The 12,841-nt window shown below is 37.9% G+C and overlaps 1 protein-coding gene across 9 annotated transcripts in view; it reads right to left on the bottom strand.

The window, feature by feature from the left end:
• RBMS3 (RNA binding motif single stranded interacting protein 3) overlaps positions 1–12,841 on the bottom strand; it is a 708,926-nt gene that overhangs the window by 376,940 nt on the left and 319,145 nt on the right. The gene's annotated exons all lie outside the window — the stretch shown is intronic.

The raw sequence follows: 12,841 nt of genomic DNA, 5'->3' as shown, positions 1-12,841 counted from the left end.
GAATCCCGCTTGATCATGGTGAATAATTCTTTTTATATGCTGTTGAATTCGATTTGCTAGTATCTTAATGAGAATTTTTGCATCAGATGCTCAACGTCGCTCCTCATCAGGGAAATACAAATCAAAATCACACTCAGCTATCACCTCACGCCAGTCAGAGTGGCCAAAATGAACAAATCAGGAGACTATAGATGCTGGAGAGGATGTGGAGAAACGGGAACCCTCTTGCACTCTTGGTGGGAATGCAAACTGGTGCAGCCACTCTGGAAAACAGTGTGGAGGTTCCTCAAAAAATTAAAAATAGACCTACCCTATGACCCAGCAATAGCACTGCTAGGAATTTACCCAAGGGATACAGGAGTACTGATGCATAGAGGCAATTGTACCCCAATGTTTATAGCAGCACTCTCAACAATAGCCAAATTATGGAAAGAGCCTAAATGTCCATCAACAGATGAATGGATAAAGAAATTGTGGTTTATATACACAATGAAGTACTACATGGCAATGAGAAAGAACGAAATATGGCCCTTTGTAGCAACGTGGATGGAACTGGAGAGTGTGATGCTAAGTGAAATAAGCCATACAGAGAAAGACAGATACCATATGTGTTCACTCTTATGTGGTTCCTGAGAAACTTAACAGGAACCCATGGGGGAGGGGAAGGAAAAAAAAGAGGTTAGAGCGGGAGAGAGCCAAAGCATAAGACACTCTGAAAAAAACTGAGAACAAACTGAGGGTTGATGGGGGATGGGAGGGAGGGAAGGGTGGGTGATGGGTATTGAGGAGGGCACCTTTTGGGATGAGCACTGGGTGTTGTATGGAAACCAATTTGACAATAAATTTCATATATTAAAAAAAATCATTTAGGTAATCTAAAAGACCTATATGAGAATATTCTATGCTATAAGATCATGCTGCCATCTTAAAAGGTAATGTTTTTTCTTTCCTTGTGATATACAATAATTTATATTAAATTAAATGAAAAGATTATTCAGACCTTTTAAATCTTTTAAATAAGGAAAGTTGAGGGAAAGGTGGTTGGTAATGTACTTGTTTCAACTCTTGGTTGGGGCGTCTGGGTGGCTCAATTAGTTAAATGTCCAACTTTGGCTCATGTCACGATCTCATGGTTTGTGGGTTCGAGCCCTGTGTCGGGCTCTGTGTTGACAGCTCAGAGCCTGGAGCCTGCTTCGGACTCTGTGTCTCCCTCTCTCTCTGCCCTTTCCCCACTCACGCTCTGTCTCTGTCTTTCAAAAATAAATATTGAAAAAAATTAAACTCTTGCTTACCCTCTGATGGTTGGGGTAGGACAAGTGCCAGGTCTCTAGAGAGCCCACGTACCTCTCTCAAGTTTACTATCACTGAGATCCATTACGAAGGGTGGGTAGAGACCACTAGTTTGAGGAGAGAATCACTGGCATATCCAGTTCCATGGGAGGAAAGTCTCTATCACTCCCTTTCTCTGGGGAAAAATGTTTCAGTTGCATTGACATTAACTATGGACTGAAACCTTGTTTTACTATTGTCTTGACAAAAAACATGGACTCATGGAACAGCTGAGGCAGTCTCTCCATTTCAGTAACACTGCTGAGCATTCATTAACCCAACTACAGTTGAGCTATGCTGGGAGTTCTCGCTTATAAAATATCCATTACTCCCTCAACATCCGTCTGAAGCAAGGGCGAGTTCTAGGTTCTGCTTTGTTTCTGAACTCTACTATGTGAGGACCAGTGGTGAGTAAGACACAATTTCTAACTAGTAATTATGTAAATAAGCAAACAAGATAAATCATTATCTGCAGACAAACATACAGGAGAGACAATAACGGGTGCTCAGGAATGCTTTCTCTGGCTCTAAGGTTTAATCCCTTAATCTCAGTGCCGTAAAATTGGTTTACTCACTCTACCACACTTGGTGATATTTACTAAACATTGGCATTTGCATCCAAATCTACTGATACTGTAGATACTTTGTATTTTTTATTCCTCAAATTGATGTTACTATTACAACATTTATATATTCCCACTGTATTGTTCAATGATTAGCAAAAGAGAGTGGTCAAAATACTATTCATGCTCTAACAATGAATCTGCTTGGCCACTACCTGGGATAAATAGTTATTTTCTAATGTTTCAGATGTAGGTCACCTGCAACAACTCATCCTCAAATTGTATCTTCTATGGGCTAGAAGAGCTAATTAAGAGAATGGAGAGAGTCTGATCCCTTTTTGTTAAAATTCATAGTTTTCTACCCTAAAGCAAAAGTTTCTCTCTCACATTCTTTCTCCTTGGAATCACACACTAATTTTTGATAAGGGGGTGGACCAAAATTAGTCTTCCCATTTTGCCAACGACCCTTGGAACTCACAGACATCAGCTGATTTGTCCAAGATCCAATAAGTAGCTAATGGCAAAGCTGTTCACCCTACGTGACAATGTAGCACACAAAGATATTCAATTTTGTTTCCAGATCAAGAAAGTTGCCATTATTTCCTCTTACATCAAATATCCAGGCTTATGTAGCCATGTAATACGCACATCTTATTATATTTTGAAGGGCTTTTTGTTATTTTTTATCACTCTAATCTGTAATTAGGTGAATATTCCGAAAGTGCTCTTTTCCCAATGACTTCAGAGAGGGTGCGGGGGGCACATATGCCCAGGATGACTGTCTTATATATCAACAAATGAACTGGTTTATTGACCTTCTTAACACCTGGACAACATATTTGCCATTCTGGAAGAGTTTACACTTTGTCAATTAAGCAGGGATTATTGGCCATAGATCACAGAAAGCTGTCGAAGCTGATGAATGGTGGATGTACAAAGGCTTCACCAAGAAAAGATGTCTTATCAAACTGTCTTTCCCAAGGATGAAAGGTTTTGCTTAAGCTTGCTTTAAGTTGATTCCATGGCTCCGTGGGGTCTTGTTACACCAACACCACAGAGATGTAAACAAAACAACTGTGTTTAGTAGTGTCAGAGTTGGCCTTCAATGCTGAGAAATGTAAATCATTTGTAGTCAATAGTCAAAGCCAAGGGAAAACCCCATAGGATCAAGAGATATATTACTTTCCCTAAAAAAATATACACCGAACATCCTTCAGGCATCAGAAGAATATGTTGATATGTATTTATGCTTATATATTAGCTCTATGTATTCTTTTAAGTTGTTAAATGAAGATAAGAGGTACATAACTATTAGAAACAAAAATGGACTCTAGCTTGGGGCACTTGGGTGGCTCACTTGGTTGAGCAACAAACTCTTGATTTCAGCTCAGGCCATGATCTCAGAGTTCATGGGATGGAGCTCTGTGCTGACAGCATGGAGCCTGTTTGGGATTCTCTCTCTCTCTCTCTCTCTCTCTCTCTCTCTCTGTCTTTGCCCTTCCCCTGCTCGTGCTTGTGCTCACTTGCTCTCTCTCTCTCTCTTACAATACATAAATAAACCTAAAAAAAATGACTGTAGCTCTTTGGGACTCTCAACTTCGTATATTGTCCTTTACTCTTATCTCCCTCTCTGCCCAGTAATCAGAGAAAGAGTACAGAAGATAATGCTACAACACAGGAAGAGGAAGAGAAAGAAACTCTGGTTAATTAAAGACTAATAGATGTTCATAGGCCCTATTTTCAGGATATTCAAAAGTGAATTTTCAGTGTTTTCAGGATTTCTAGCCCAAATGTGAAGGGGATAAGCAAAGGTATTTAACTCTTTATAGCCTTACTTTATACTACTAATTATTTTTTTTAATTTAGAGGGGATTAGGTTTCTCTATCACTGACCTAAGGAATAAAATTGTGAATAGATTGTTTGTAGTCCTATTTAAAATAGTTTAAAAATGCTTTCTGGAAACCATCATCTGAAATGATTACTATACACATTGTGGCCGAAGTTTAACTGTGGCTCATCATACATGTTCAGTTGAGCATGTTTATAAGTAACTTGGGGTACACTCTGGAAGCTTTTTTAAAATGTGGGGTCACAGAGAAAAAAGTTAGACAGTGATGTATCTTCCGGGACTCGAGGATTAAAACAAAACAGCCTACAATAATAGCCACACTGACTGCTTTGTTTCATAATTTAAGTGAACTACACTCTACAAAATTAATTTACCGGACATATCACATAAACTTATCTATTCATTCCAGCAGATAATTTGAGAAAATGTTGCAGTAACAGCCTGTAAAACTTGATCTTCATTCATATCCTGTGGTCCACTGTCATCCAGCCACAAGTCTATCAGTCCATTGACATCTATTGTGAAGGAGGCATTTCACTTTCCAAAACAGTGACGAAGGGCATTTGGGTTATTTTCCTTCTAGCTGAAGTCTTCACTGTTTCCTTCAAGCACAATTCATGTGCTTTCAGTGTAGCCCTTTAAAAAGTGACTAGTGTAACACAAAGAGTCATAGACAAAAGGAGGGAGAAGGAGAACTGTTTTTTATGATGTTTATTCATTATCATAATGTTCAGTGCATATTTAATGGTGGTGTTTTTATTACATTATGACCAGCCTAAAATTAGTTATGTTAAAATAGTTTATTAACGAAACTCAGAATTCCTAGAATAGTAGATTATCCCATGAATCCTAACAGGAACTTTATAAAGTAGGGACTATTTTTTTAACTCCATTTTTGTCCACAGATGTGGACACCGAGGTCCAGAGAAATGAAGTAACTTGCCAAAGTTTCCACAATAAGTGGCAGAGCTGGAAAATAAATGTGGCTGTTCTTGCTCTATCATCTGTGTTTTACATCACTACCCATTGATTTTCCATGAATAATAATACTTTGATGGCATTTATTATTTATATAAGCTTTAGGTTCCCCCCTAGGCACTTGCTAAACTTTTATACCTTGGATGCTTCCATTCCACTGTGTGGGGCAGGAAGGTTAATAGGTTAATTTCATTGTACATGTCATCTGGTAGTTGATTGTTCTACTGGATACTGGATTTGTGAGTCCAATTTTTAAAGCTGTCTCCCAAGATCTCTTGATTCATTTGTTTTATGAACTATATTTAGATTCATATTGGAAAAAGCTAATTGCACATGCACAGTCTCAAAAACATCACCTTGCCTTCCAGCTCTATTCTGATAATACACACTGCTCTCCCAGGCATGATCACATTATCCTATGTGCTGCTCTTACTTCACTGAATTATTACTCTCTAAAATTATATTGTATTCTTCTTTTTTTTTCAGGTTCTGTTTCCCCAGATATTAGCCCCATAAAAACAGAGACATTACCTGTCTTGTTCACCCAATCACCAATACCTTCTGCATGGTTCCTAAATCACAATAAATATTTATAGAAAGAATAAATGAATATATTTATTGATTTTTCCACAGACTATCAGAGCTAGAAGAGTTTAGAGAGCATCAGTTTCTTTTGTATCATAAACTAAGGAACTATGGTCTGATAAATAAAGAACATAAAGCCAAATCTTTGTTTTTATTTCATCTCTAGAAACTTGCTCAGTGCCTGGCACAAGATAGGTGTTCTGTAAATGCATGCAGATTTTACTATGGCAGATCCCAGGCTAGATCAGGCATCCCAGCTTCAGGATTTGAGCTGACTCCATAAAGTACGTTTTCTATTTTTCACAAGTATGTGATGTCTTTTCAATCAGGATTTCCTCTCTTATCTGAGAGATTTTCTTTTTCTTGTAAAAATGGCATAACACTTATACGTTACTGCCTTGACAAAGTAGAATGCTTGAACCAGGCAACCTTAATTTTGACCAAACCAAATATGATTTTCAGTATGAAGTTGTCAGGAGACTTTTCCAAAGGGTTATAATTTGTCCTCCCAATTAACGGTGGTAAAACGCTAGTCACTTTTACTTAAGGGTTTAATAAAAAATAGTATAGATACACACCTACTTTTTGTAGGTGTTTATCATTCTATTGATGACTTAAAGGACATCAGATTGAATCCACAGAGTTCATGACAGTCAAGAGCCCATGTTCCAACCCCACCTTACCTACAGATCCCTAAGCATCCTTCTGAAATGGATACAGTTTTCTAAAGTTCAACATTTATAATTGCATGAGTACCTATAGATTTATGTTTCTATCCCACCTTCCCCATGTTTTTGGAGTAGGTAGGAGTCTAAATATCTACTCCACTATTTATTATATCAGCTACATTTAAATAAGTGGAATTAGCACGTTCTAATTCACCCAATAGAAACATAAAGAAGCAGTCATTTGGAGCAGAGACATGAATAAATAACCCCATTAAGACTTAGCAAAATAAGGACAAGAGTTTCAGAGAGCTATACTGGCTTAATTCCCACATGGGCTTGCATTTTCCAGCAGCCCATAACAGTTATGGGTCCCTGAATGTGACAGCAGCATGCTTAAAAATAAACAATATTAAAAATGAACAAATAAGGAGACTATAGACGCTGGAGAGGAAGTGGAGAAACGGGAACGCTCTTGCGCTGTTGGAAGGAATGTAAACTGGTGCAACTGCTCTGGAAAACAGTGTGGAGTTTCCTCAAAAAATTAAAAATAGATCTACCCTATGACCCAGCAATAGCACTGCTAGGAATTTACCCAAGGGATACAGGAGTGCTGATGCATAGGGGCACTTGTACCCCAATGTTTATAGCAGCACTTTCAACAATAGCCAAATGATGGGAAGAGCCTAAATGTCCACCAACTGACGAATGGATAAAGAAGTTGTGGTTTCTATATACAATGGAATACTACTTGGCAATGAGAAAGAATGAAATATGGCCTTTTGTAGCAATGTGGATGGAACTGGAGAATGTTATCTTAAGTGAAATAAGTCAGGCAGAGAAAGAGAAATACCATATGTGTTCACTCATATGTGGATCCTGAGAAACGTAACAGAAGACCATGGGGGAGGGGAAGGGGAAAAAAACTTACAGAGAGGGAGGGAAGCAAACCATAAGAGACTCTTAATACTGAGGACAAACTGAGGGTTGATGGAGGGTGGGGGAGGGGGAAAGTGGGTGATGGGCAGTGAGGAGGACACCTGTTGGAGCACCCAGTGCTCACTGGGTGTTGTATGGAAACAAATTTGACAATAAATTATAATAAAATAAAATAAAATAAAATAAAATAAAATAAAATAAAATAAAATCACTGGACTCCAGGAAATTACCATGCCAGTCTCACTCGTTATGAGTCAGGTAAAACTAAATTCTCTACTGGGAAAAACTGGTATTCACTACGTTTATAACCTGAGTTCCGGATAATTGCATAACCGGAACGTACTCCTTAGGTTATAGAATGACCTGTTGAGTTTTTGCATCGTCCTGGAGAAGCCCCTTGGCCTCTTGTTTCTAAGGCCAACCTGAAAGTCTCACTAGTGTCAGTGCCTGAATTACATAGGTAGTCATGGCAGATATTTCCATACTGAGGTCTGATACCATTGAGCCTCTTATTTCCTCTACTATATTCATTTATTTTTTTTAATTTAAAAATAATTTTAATAACTTTTAACTTGTAAAATAATACCCAGTTAATGTAGAAAATTGGAAAAATAAGAAATGTAAGAAGTGAACCTGATAGAATCACAGGTCAAATTTTCATATACATTCTTCCAGCATTTGAAATCCATGTACACATAAATGCACATGCAAGGATATATGTGTGTGATATACTTTATTACATTATGGGGCTCATGCTGTATATATACTTTATGTTCTATTTTTATGTAAATTACACGTGTGAAATTTTGCATTTATAACAACTTCATAATATTTCATTTTATAGATGTAATTTTGTTTTTTGTTCTTATTTTTTTTGATGTTTATTCACTTATTTTTGAGAGACAAAGAGACAGAGTGGAAATGGGGAAGGGGCAGAGAGAGAGGGAGACACAGAATCCGAAGTAGGCTCCAGGCTCTGAGCTGTCAGCACAGAGCCTGGCTCGGGGCTCAAATTCACGGACCTGAGCCAAAGTTGGATGCTTTACCAACTGAGCCACCCAGGTGCACATGTATTTTGTTTTTAACCATTCATCTATCATTAACCTGTATCTCCATTAACAAAGAGAATGGCAGAGTTGAAAATAACACTTATACTATTGAAGAAATAAAAAAGGAGAGCACTCAAACAAAACAAACAGAAAAGGAAATAAGAGACTCTTAAATACAGAGAACAAACTGAGGGTTGATGGGGAGGGAGGGTGGAGGAGAGGGGAAAACGGGTGATGGGCATTGAGGAGGGCACTTGTCGGGATGAGAAGTGGGTGTTGTATGTAAGTAATGAACCACGGGAATCTACCCCCAAAACCAAGAGCACACTGTATACAGTGTATGTTAGCCAATTTGACAATAAATTGTATTTAAAAAAAAGAAATTGGAATAAAAAAATAAGCAATATTAAATTTTTGGGACTTGATAAACATATTGAGATATTAAAATAATTGATGTGTGTTTTACCACAATTTTAAAAATAATAAAATTCGTTCACCAAAGTATTTCTCTTTTTTCAAATTCTTTTTTTAATGTTTTATTTATTTTGGGGAGAGAGAAAATGAGCAGGGGAGGGGCAGAGAGAGACAGAGAGAGACAGAGAGAGAGAGAGACAGAATCCAAAGCAGGCTCCAAGCTGTCAGCACAGAGCCCAATGTGGGGCTCGAACCCACAAATTGTGAGATCATGATCCAAACCGAAGTTGGACACTTAACTGATTGAGCCACCTTGGCGCCCCTCACCACAGTATTTCAATTGTGAGTAAAGACACCCAATTTAATTCCCTGAAATGATGACCTTTTTAATTTTTTTTAAGTTTATTTACTTATTTTTGAGAGAGAGAGAGGGAGGGGCATTGAGAGAGGGAGACAGAGAATCCCAAGCAGCACCATCAAAGCAGAGGCCCATGCAGGGCTCGAACTCATGAACCATGAGATCATGACCTGAGCCAAAATCAAGAGCTGGTCACTTAACCAGCTGAGCCACCCAGGCGCCCCAATGACCTTTTTAAAAAGAGCAAACCAGTTACCTTAGATTACTGAAAAAAGCAATCCAAGCAGCCAGGGTCTGGCTCCTAGGATGACTTATTAACTAACATCTCTAAGAAAAAAGTTAATTAAGCATCCTCTTCCTCCCTAAATGAAAGTTGTTGAAAGAATGCCAAAGATAACTTAGAAATTTGTTAAAGATAAAATTTTAATTAAGCCCCATTGTTTTAAATGTAGACATGGAAATTAACTATGCAAAGATAAGATACTTATAGATATTTTGTTATTAATTGATTTTTTACGGCATTTATACTGTAAACAATCCACCTCAGTTAACACCCTATGTCATATGAGCTTTACCTGAAATTATTTTAGATATGATTTAAGGTGACTGGCGACTGATAGCTGGCTTCAATGAAAAATGAGATGCCAAACATAAACTCGAACATGTGAAAGATCACCAGTACTGAAAGCTAAGACTTTTTCAAAAATCATACAAAGAAGTCGTTGGAAAATAGTCAATAACATGGAATATGTAACCCTGAGTCCATGAAATGTGTTTTAATACCCTAGAAATACTAGTAAGGGGCATGTACATGGATGCCCATAAAAATACGAATGATGATATGCAAATCTAACTACTCAAGGGCCCAGTTTAGAAGACAAAATGTCATGGTGGCCAAAGAGTGCATCATTAAATGCATTATTAAGTGGTATTTTCCAATTTTTCCATTTGTTTTCTGAAACTGTTAAATCTCTCTTCACCGTTATTTACCCTTATTTTTATTTATAGTAAAATTTTCTCAGAGCTCAAAAAGTTTATTTGCATCCAGCCAATTTTCATTTTCTAAGAACAAGTTCATAGACTTTGAGTAAATACAACTCAACATACCACAATTTCTTGAGAGCTTGAAATATTCAACAGATAATACCAGGAAGGCAAGAATAAATAGCCTTGCCGGCAAAAACACTTCACTGTATTGGAACGTACCACATTCAGCAACTTAATTTAAGTTGGGTATAACTTAGATCCTATCCAAAGGGGTTTGTTACAGGTGGTATGTTAATAATACAGTTAATAATACAGTTATAATACAGTATTATTAGTATTATTATAATACAGTATTATTATAATACAGTATTATTAACAGGTGTTATGTGAATAATGCAGTTAATAATACAGTTATAATACAGTATTATTAGTTAATAATACAGTCCGGGAGCAAAAACTCCCTATTAAGAAATCCTTCATCATGGAAATGTTGGAGTGTTCACTGAATCAAGTGAATTGCATTTGATAACTGTCAAAGGTTAACTAGAGCAATGTGCCCATTGTATAGATGGATATACTAAGGCCTGGTGAGACAAGAGACTGTCCCAAGGTCAGCAGAAAGTAGGTTCCTTCTATCCACTGCTTTCTCCACTGCCACACTGCCCACCTGGTCTTTATAAGCATCTCCCAGGCTCATGCCTCTAACAACACGAACAAAGCCCAAAAGAACTAAGTGCATGGCCCTCCCCATCAAAACCCTACAAATACCATATCTAACATTGTGATTTAAGCAATCTACAACTCTCCTTAATCCTAATAAGCACATCATAGTTTACTGAAGGAGTTTCTTTTATTTTTTCCTGTTCTTCCTTTTTTTTTTTTTTTAAGATTTTATTTTTAGGTTATCTCTGGACCCAAGGCAGGGCTCAAACTCACAACCCCAAGATCATGAGTTCCACACTTTACCAAGCCAGGCAGGTGCCCCTCCCTATCATTTTTTAAATATAATAAAAAATATTTATATGTGCATTTTTCTTCTCACAGGAAAACAAACAAACAAATTAAAGCACCATCCAGCTGCTTGCCATAGTCTGCAATGATAGGTATTTGCCAGAATTATTGTGGTATTTAAAAATGCTTGTTACGTTATTGGACATTCCTGATAGAAATCCCTAGAAATGAAAATATTTTTCGTGTTATGCGTCACATGAAAATAAGTCTTTATCTGTCTAAAAGTTGACTCTTTTGGACTAGAATATCTTAGACATCTCATCATTATGCCATCATCCAACTGCTGATCACAAAAGACCAGGACTATTAAGAAATGACAGGGTAGAGGAATTTGGGCTTGGCTCTGTGGTATTTTTAAAGAATATATTTAATTTCCTAAATAGCTAAAAGATTCACATGCTTCAAAAATTCAAGACGTATTAGGAGGTGTTCTGTGGAAAGCCTCCCACTCCTGTCTCCCATTTCCCATCACCAAACAGGTGGCCAGTATATTTACAAAACAAAACAAAACAAAACAGGTGCCTGGGTGGCTTGGTTCACTGAGCTTCGGACTCTTGATTTTGGCTCATGTCATGATCCCAGGGCTGCGGGACTGAGCTCCGCATTAGACTCCATGCTGAGCATGAAGCTTGCTTGAGAGTCTTTCTCTCTCCGTCTGCCCCTCTCCCCAACTTGCATGCTCTCTAAAAAAATTAATAAATTAAATAAAATAACTTTAAAGAGGCAAAAACCCACAAAAACTTGTTAAGATGTTTACAGCATCATACAAGAAAATACAAATATATGCTCCCTGCTTTTTATAACAAATGGCTTGCATTATTTAAGGAGCGGATATATATACCCACATATACATCCATCCATCCCCACTTATGACTACCTCAGGTAAGACATTAGAATGTAATCGGTAACCCAGAAACCGCTGTACTCTTTCCCCGTGATTACCTCTACACCCAAAGGTAGCACCTATTCTGATTTTCACTCCTATAGCTTAGTTTTAACAATTTTTGGCTTCATGTAAGTGAGATCATAGTCCACATCCCTTTTTTGTGTCTGACATCTTCTAACTTCACATACATGATCACATCTAATTATTAAATCAACTTTGTAATATTGACCATATCATCCCCCTTTTATAAATCACAACAAAGTTCAACAAGGTTGAGAGACCACAACACTAGTGTCAGGGCTGGGTCATCTCCAACATTAAGCCCGAGCTCTCGCGGGCAGTGGAGTCTTGCAGGAACATTCTTTCTCTTCTAGTCCTCCGATTTTTGGAAGGATTACCAGCGAGTGACCTTAATGTGGTCTTCCTCACTCACCTTCCTATCTTCCTTCAATGAGCCATCTATCCAACTCTCCACCCATCTAGTGACCTTGCTGCCTCTAACATGTATTGCAGTGAGAATAAAAGTGATTTTTGCGCCTGACAAATGTGCAGGGATCCATCTAGGAGTTAATGTTTTTAAAAACCGAAACTTTCTGAAACTTCTCCACCTCTATATTTTCTCCATCTATCAGCCTGGATTTTGAATGATAAACCTAGGGTTTTTGTTTTGTTTTGTTTGGGCTTGGATTGGTCTGGTCTTTTGGCTTTACTATTACACAATCTAAATTTTAAATATTGTCTCTTCTATGTAATTGTTTCTAATTATTACTTTTTTAATGTTTATTCATTTTTTGAGAGAGAGAGAGGGAGAGAGTGAGTGTGTGTGGTGGGGGCGAGGGGCAGAGAGAGAGGGAGACAGAATCTGAAGCAGGCTCCAGGCTGTGAGCTGTCAGCACAGAGCCTGACGCAGGGCTTGAACCCAGGAATTGTGAGATCATGACCTGAGCCAAAGTTGGATGCTTAACTGACTGAGCCACCCAGACACCCCAATCGTTTCTAATTATTACAGGAACGTGGCCAGTTAACTGTAAAATCTATTCTATTTCCCCAGGAATACAGAGAACAAGTATACTGATTTTAACAATCTCAAGGGAAACATAGCAGATAAGCTTATTTTGGAATGAGGAAAGACATCATCAAGTGTGAATGTGCTGCAGGGAGGGAGCAGCTACGGAAGAGCACAAGGACACATGTCGGGGAGACAGAGGTGGCCAGTACCCTGACTCT

Source organism: Panthera uncia, chromosome C2 (genome assembly GCF_023721935.1).
Source record: "Panthera uncia isolate 11264 chromosome C2, Puncia_PCG_1.0, whole genome shotgun sequence".
Lineage (NCBI taxonomy): Eukaryota > Metazoa > Chordata > Mammalia > Carnivora > Felidae > Panthera > Panthera uncia.
The sequence above is the reverse complement of the archived record's forward strand: the minus strand, read 5'-3'. Positions and strand labels throughout refer to the sequence as shown.